This window comes from Trichosurus vulpecula, chromosome 7, assembly GCF_011100635.1.
Source record: "Trichosurus vulpecula isolate mTriVul1 chromosome 7, mTriVul1.pri, whole genome shotgun sequence".
Classification (NCBI taxonomy): domain Eukaryota; kingdom Metazoa; phylum Chordata; class Mammalia; order Diprotodontia; family Phalangeridae; genus Trichosurus; species Trichosurus vulpecula.
The window spans coordinates 28,186,280-28,193,353 of NC_050579.1; positions in this window are offsets into that span (position 1 = coordinate 28,186,280).

Genomic DNA, 7,074 nt, shown 5'->3' on the forward strand with positions numbered 1-7,074 from the left:
GACTCATCCTGGTTAATACAACTAAGTCTGGCAGCAGCTTGGGAGAATACCGTCAACCAATGGATATCCAGTTTGCTGAGAAGCCTAAATGAAGCCCCGGACCCAGAGTTATTACAGAAAGGATTCTGACACAGACTATAAAAAGAAGTTTTCACTCATTGTGCCAGTCTATGGGAGCTGGCGCCATTTGCCTCCTGTTAGATATTTCACTGGTATTTCTATGGCACCTAGGTGGCACAGTGGAGAGAGTTCTAGGCTTGCAATCAGGAAGTCCTCCTTTCAAATCCCACCTCAGATACTGGCAAAACCATGCAGATAGCATTCTCCAATCTAAGCAAGCCATTTAACTACTCTGTGCCTCAATTTCCTCATCTCTAAAATGAGAGGATTATACTTAATGTTCTTTTAAATTCCCTTCAAACTCTAACCCTATGATTCTATAATCTGTGTACATGTTATTCCCCCTGATAGAGCATAAGCTCCATGAGGGCAAGGACTGCCTCATTTTTATCTGCATCCTCAGCATATAGCATGGGCCCTGGCACATAAAAGACATGTAATGATTGTGTCACTAATGTCACTAATGTGGACATTCCCTCCACCAGTGCAGATTCTAACCCTTTCTTGACTTCTCATCCTCTACGATCTTGTTCATAAGCTCCCAGAAATCCTGCAGAGGTGAGCCACCGTCTACAGCTTGGGGTCCCCCTCAAGTTCTTTGGATACTTATAGCTTGGATGCCAATGAAGCACCCATCCATTTTTTCCCTTTTGCCCCATAACTATAGAAGCTCAACTTTATGATGGTGGAAAAACTGGAAACAACCTCTATAACCCATAATAACACAATGGTTTAATTGAATGACTGCCTATCAACGTAACATGTGATTAGGCTGTAACTTGACCAACAGAAAACACAAGAGAAATATGGGACTTAGCCCAAATAACACAGGCAAAGAGAGCAGGATTAGATGAATGCCAGAGCCTTGACTCATGTGAGACAGGGATAATAAAGTTTAAAATGTGCACAGACGAGCCTAGAGCAAATAACTTATTCATGTTAACTCAGTTTGGTTTTATTTGAAAGCTTTTGTGTCTCTCCCCTCCTCCCATCTTTTTGTTTCAAAATGTGAATATTTCACACCTTGTGTTTTTATTTGGGATTGTACACTTGGAGGACGTAAAGCTGAGTTTTATTCCACGTTCTATTTATTTGTATTTGTTGAGCACGCTATTACATTTGCAATAAAATATATAATTTTAAGTCTATATCTGCAGCCCACAAATATGTGGATTTAAATAAATATAAGTCTCCATGACTTCTGAGGCTTTTCCTGACCAAATCAAACTTGTTGTGTAAGTGTTCTTAACCCCTACAAAGCAAGAATAGAAAACTAGCACTGGGGTCAGAAAGAGGCAGTATGGTGTAGCAGCAAAAACTCTGACTCTGGAGAAAGCAATACCTGGGTTCAAATGCCACTTTGGTTACCAGCTTTGTGAGCTGGGAGTAGGCACTTAACCTCTCTAGGACTCATTTTCCTCATCTATAAAATAATGGGATTGGACTTCCAACATCAATCAATCAACAAGCATTAAGTGCCTACTGTATACCAGGCGCCAGGCACTGAGAAATTAAGTAACTTGAGCAGAAGTGACACAACCAGTATGTGGCAAAGGCAAGTCTTACTGGCTTGAAAGCCCATTCTCCATGCACTACACCTTGCCTTCAAAGTATACAGAAAAATTGATCAGACAGGTAGGGAGAGAAGCATGACAGATCAGTGTCACAAAAACCCAAGCAGAGTGCATCCAGAAGGAGGAGGTGGTCAACATGTCAAACCATGCAGAGGTCAAAAATGTTGAGGGCTGAGAAAAGGCCATTGGATTTGGCAATGGTGAGATCATTGGTGACTTTGGATAGAGGCCAGGTAGGAATAAAAATAATCATGAGTGAGTCATCTCATTAAAACACAGAAAGGAGAAAAGCTCTAGGGAAAGGGAGAGTCAACAATACTCAGAAAAGGTCATCAGATTGTGCAATTTGGAGATCGTCAGTGACCTCTGGGAGTAATGGATGAGGGGAAGAACACATGGGAAAATCTAAATGATATAAAAACAAAAGGTAAAAAACTGTTTTTAAAAAAAGATTATCAATAACCTTGGTGAGAACAGTTTCTGTTGATTGAAAGGTTGAAGGCAGTTTACAAATATCTTAGAAGGGTACCTGAGGTAAGGAAATGAAGGTAAGTGTAGGCAGTTGTCTAAGAGTCTGGCTGAGAAAGGGAGGAAAGACATAGTATGATAACCTTGAAGGGATGGCAGATCAAGTGAAGGGTTCTTAAGAACAGCAATCTTTGAAGATATCTTGGAAGGAGTCAGTAAATGGAGAAGTTAAAAATTAGAGGGAGGAATTGGCAAAAATGGAAGGCTGCTGGAGGAGAAGATATGAGATGAGATGAGATCAAGGGTATGATGAGCAAAGTTGGAGAGAATACAAGATGATTCTGATATGATTGGAATGTGGAACTGGGGAGCAAGAGAACTTGATACATAACCTTAACTTTTTCAGTGAACTTTGAGGTGGAGTCCTCTGCTGAGAAGGATTTTGGAAGGAATGGTGTTCATGGCTTGAAGAGAAAAATCCTAGAGAAGACACTATGAGCAGTGCAAAAGTGAGTCAAGCAGGAAGGAGGAAAAGATTGCCATGACACAGAGATGGCCCAGTTCATGTGGAATAACACGAACTGGTGGTGGAGAGAGCCAGTGCAATTGTATGACTTCCTGTAGCAGCATTTAGAAGCACCCAAGAGGAGAAGGTCAAGGGTGGGGTAATCCAGGGTTGGGGTTTGGCAAGTGACAGCTGTAGGACAAAGGCAAGGCATTCAAATATAGAGGACTGTATAAGACTGAAATGACTAACTGTAAGTCCAAGTTGGAAAAGAAGAAAGTGAATCATATCAGTAGAGAAAACCTGGGAAAGCAGGGATGTTACTCCATTTTACATAGGAGGAAACTTGCCATCGCATAGTTAGTGAAGGGCAGCGTCTGGATCCATGCCATTGTAAGAAACAAGGAAAGAACATGGAGGTCAGATGACTTGGGTTTAAATCTTACCTCCTGTACTTGCTACCCATGTGACCTTGAGTTCAGTTTCTTCCTCTGTAAAATGAAACAGATTGGAACAGAATGCCCCTAACTTCTCTTCTAACTCTTACTCTATAAGCCCATGACTCTAAGTGTAGCTTGCTTTCTACTGCAGCACTCAGAAGCCCTGGAGATGTGTCCTACTGCCACTTCTTATGGCAATGGGACTTTGGACAAATCACTTGACCTCTCTGGGCCTCAGTACCCTCTTCTGTAAAATAAAAATCACATTTGTTCTTCACAGGGGGCATTTCAAGAATTAAATGGGACAAGAATTGTAAAGCATCTTCTAAATAGAAAGCACTGCACAAACGTAAGCTATTGTCATTACTATCAGTCTCCCTTGAAGAATTTATTTTCATTTTCCTAGATGAGTAGAGAGGGAGGAATTTTCCCCCTCTCTAAACTGTAAATGAAAAAGAAAACCCTGTTTAGTGAAGGAGCTCTGCCTGGGTAAGTGGAGCTGTCCAATTACGAGACCCACACATGTGGCTTCTCAATTAGGGCTTTGTAAAAGCATCAGTGACAATGGCTTGACTGCGGTGGAGGGGGCACATGGAGGCTATGATTGCTGTAGCAAGGCTTGCAGGTTTTGTATAAGCCTCCTCTCTCCCTCTTCCCAGAACACAAATTTCAAATATTTAGTTTGGGCATCTTGGGAGGTGGCTCTTCCCACCATGGGGAGGGGTGGGTGGGCACTCCTTAGGGGAAGATAAGGCACCACACAATGCTTTGCAGAAATCTGGTTTTTTCCCTTTTACAGAACTGGAGTGTGCAGCTTGGAAAATATATGTGTGTGTACTATATATAAATATACATAAAAAATATAAATATAAATGTATATTTGTACATGTAAGATCTAAAGCTGGAAAGGACCTTAGAGATTCATCTAGTTAACCCCTTCATTTTATAGAAAAGGAATGTGGGGCTCCAAGAAGGGATGCGGCCTAACCAAAGTCATGCAGAAAGCAAGGCAAAGAGTAGGGATTTGAATCCAGGGCCTCTGGTTCCAGAATCAGTGCTCTTCCCACTACACCTTGCTACCTTGTCACTGGCCATCCCATGTTACGCAATAGGATCTGTGACATTATCTCCATGGATATTAATGGATGAGCTATCTCACAGTTCTCTGAGCCCCTCATCACCCATGTCCTCCAACATTATATTTCTCTAGAGTAGCTTAGACCTATGATCAACCAATAAATCATAACAAACATTTACTAAGCAACAACTATGTGCCAGGCCCCGGATTAGGTGATCAGGATAGAAAAAGTAAAACAATCCCTTCCCTCAAGGAGCTTATACTTAAAACTGTTTCACTTCCATGATCCTGCAATCTAAAATTCCCCTCTTTTTTCAGACTCTAGTGTGATTTCTACCTCTCCTTGTCCCTTACTCCCGCCACAGCTTTTCTTCACTTTCATAATGACCTTTAGCCCTTTGGTTCTTCCCTAATCTTCCAGTTGATCAACGCTTTTTCTGGCCTTGCTTTTCTTCTGCCCAAATCTGACTCTAGGATCCTAGGCTCAGATCAATTTGTGTCCCATGATCACTAAGTAAAAGTGAATTATATTTGTGATTGAATTAAAAGGCAATATGGCATAGTAGATAGAGCACTGAATTTGGAGTCAAGAAGATCTGGGTTCAAATATTAACCCAGATATGTATTAGCTGTGTGACTCTGGAAAATTCATCTAAAATTTCTGGGTTTCAGCTTCCTCATCTCTAAAGGGAAGAGGTTGGTTATGATGGCCTGACAGATGTCTTCAGTTCCAAATCTGTGATGCTCTGAATTGAATTCCATTTATGTTGATGCATTGATCCAAACTGAAAAACCAAGGTATTTTTTCCACTGGAATTATTTACATTATAAAAGGGTTCATGCCAGGACAATGCTCTCCTGGTACACTTAAATATTCCCTTGGTACCTACTCTGGTTCATCCACATTGGAAGTCCACTCTTCCAGTGGTACAGATGATGACCCATCAATCTCTCCTTATCCTGCACACTTTTTGTCCACGTGCTCCCATAGGTGCCCCGCAGAGGATCTTCCCAGAACCCCATGGGCCTGGCTTCAAGCCTTGGAACACTCCACAGGCAACACTGCAATTGATCAACAGGTATTAAGTGTCTACCATGTGCCAGGCACTATTCAAGGCACTGAGGATATAAATACAAAGGATGATGCAATCCCTGCCCTCGAAGAGCTTATGTTCTAATTGGAGAGACAAGTACATACATAAGTGTATCTGCCATAAAATATAAAGTGAACAAATACAACAAACATATGCAAAGTAGTTTGAGAAGGAGGGCAGTAGCAGTGTGAGTGGGGAAAGACTTCATGCAGAAGATGGTGCTTGGATTGCATCTTAAAGGCATGGGGTAGAGGTAAGAAAGCGGTGCATTTGAGGCATGAGGCTCAGCCGGTGCAAAGGTGTGGAGAGAGGAGATGAAGTGCCATGTGTGAGGAACAGAGAGAAAGCCAGTTGAACAGAGGGGAAGTAATGTCCAATGAAGTGTGATACATGGGCTGTCCCTTGGGGATCCTCCTTGCTACCTGGCTGGACAACCTCCATCGTCTAATCACATCTCTCCTGGATGATACATTTGATACCATTTCTTGCATAAAAGTCATCATTGGCAATATGCTGCAACCTGCTTTTGTCTACCATTATTACCAATTACTAACTACTTCACTGAGGGTGTAGAAGGGAATCTGGGAAGGGGCAAAAAAAAAAAAACAACTTAGCACTCTAGCTTTAGGAAACATTCACTAATTAAGAAAAATGAAATTTGATTTACAAATGTCCTAGGATGTGTGGTAGTAGTTTGTACAATCCTTGATGAGTAGTAAGGACCATGGACAGGGGTGGCTGTGGATCAACCCAACACCCAACTCTAAGACATCTTTAACACTTCTTATCTAGTAACATGACTTGTTCATTAGTTATTTGTGCCTTCATGCAATTAGCCACTCCCTTCCATTCCTTCTCAGCACACATCACATGCAAAGATGAAAACCTTGGTAAGCAGTTTAATTGGATCTGATAAAAATGTAATAAGATGCAAACAACCAGCACAGAAGCTTCTTAATTCCCCTTCACTCTCCCAGGGTGAAATTTCCCTTTCGCTAGCTCCTGCTGTAGGACAAAAGAAACACATTTCATTTCACTTCATTCACAAACCTTGTGACTCCTGTTGGGTGCAGGAAGGGGTGATGTCATTCATTCAGACAATCAACCATGGCTGGGAGCTAGATTTTTCCCTTAGTTCATATGACTGCAGAAAGCTTGAACACCCAGCCCTCAGGCTCTCCCATAGTTCACGTATCATCTCTCCAGCTCACAAGAGAAAGAACTTGCCAGATCCAATGTGATCACCCTTGCTCCAGCCAGCACCTTGTTCACATTTGCTCAGTTTTGCAGTTATGGTAGGAGCTATTTGCTGGCTTTCCATGGCTCCAGAAGAAAGATTATAGCAACAAGAACTTTTGGCCTTCCTCCTTTGACTCTTCAGCCTGACCCTTTGAAAGTCCACAGTCCAGTTATGTCTGTTATATACCTCTGACATGCACAGACCCCTAAGAATCCACTATCAAGACTCATATAGTCTTTGCCTTCTGAGAGATGTAGTCCATGGGAAAAGGCACACAAATCCCCAGACCCAAGTCCACTGCGTGGAAATTTGATTTCTACAAATCTCTTGAATATATATCTACATATAAAGAGGGCATATACCTCATGAAATTGTTGAGTGATCAAGGAAATGCTTTGAGACTCATAAAGAAGGAACACAAATGAGTGAGGGAATAGGTAAAAGGGGGGTACAGAAGAGTGTTTTGATTTATGGGAATGAGAGGATAGGGAGGGATCCTTGGAGTCTGGTAGGGAAGTAATAGGAGGGCAAGGTAGAGTGGGTAGAAGTAAAGTA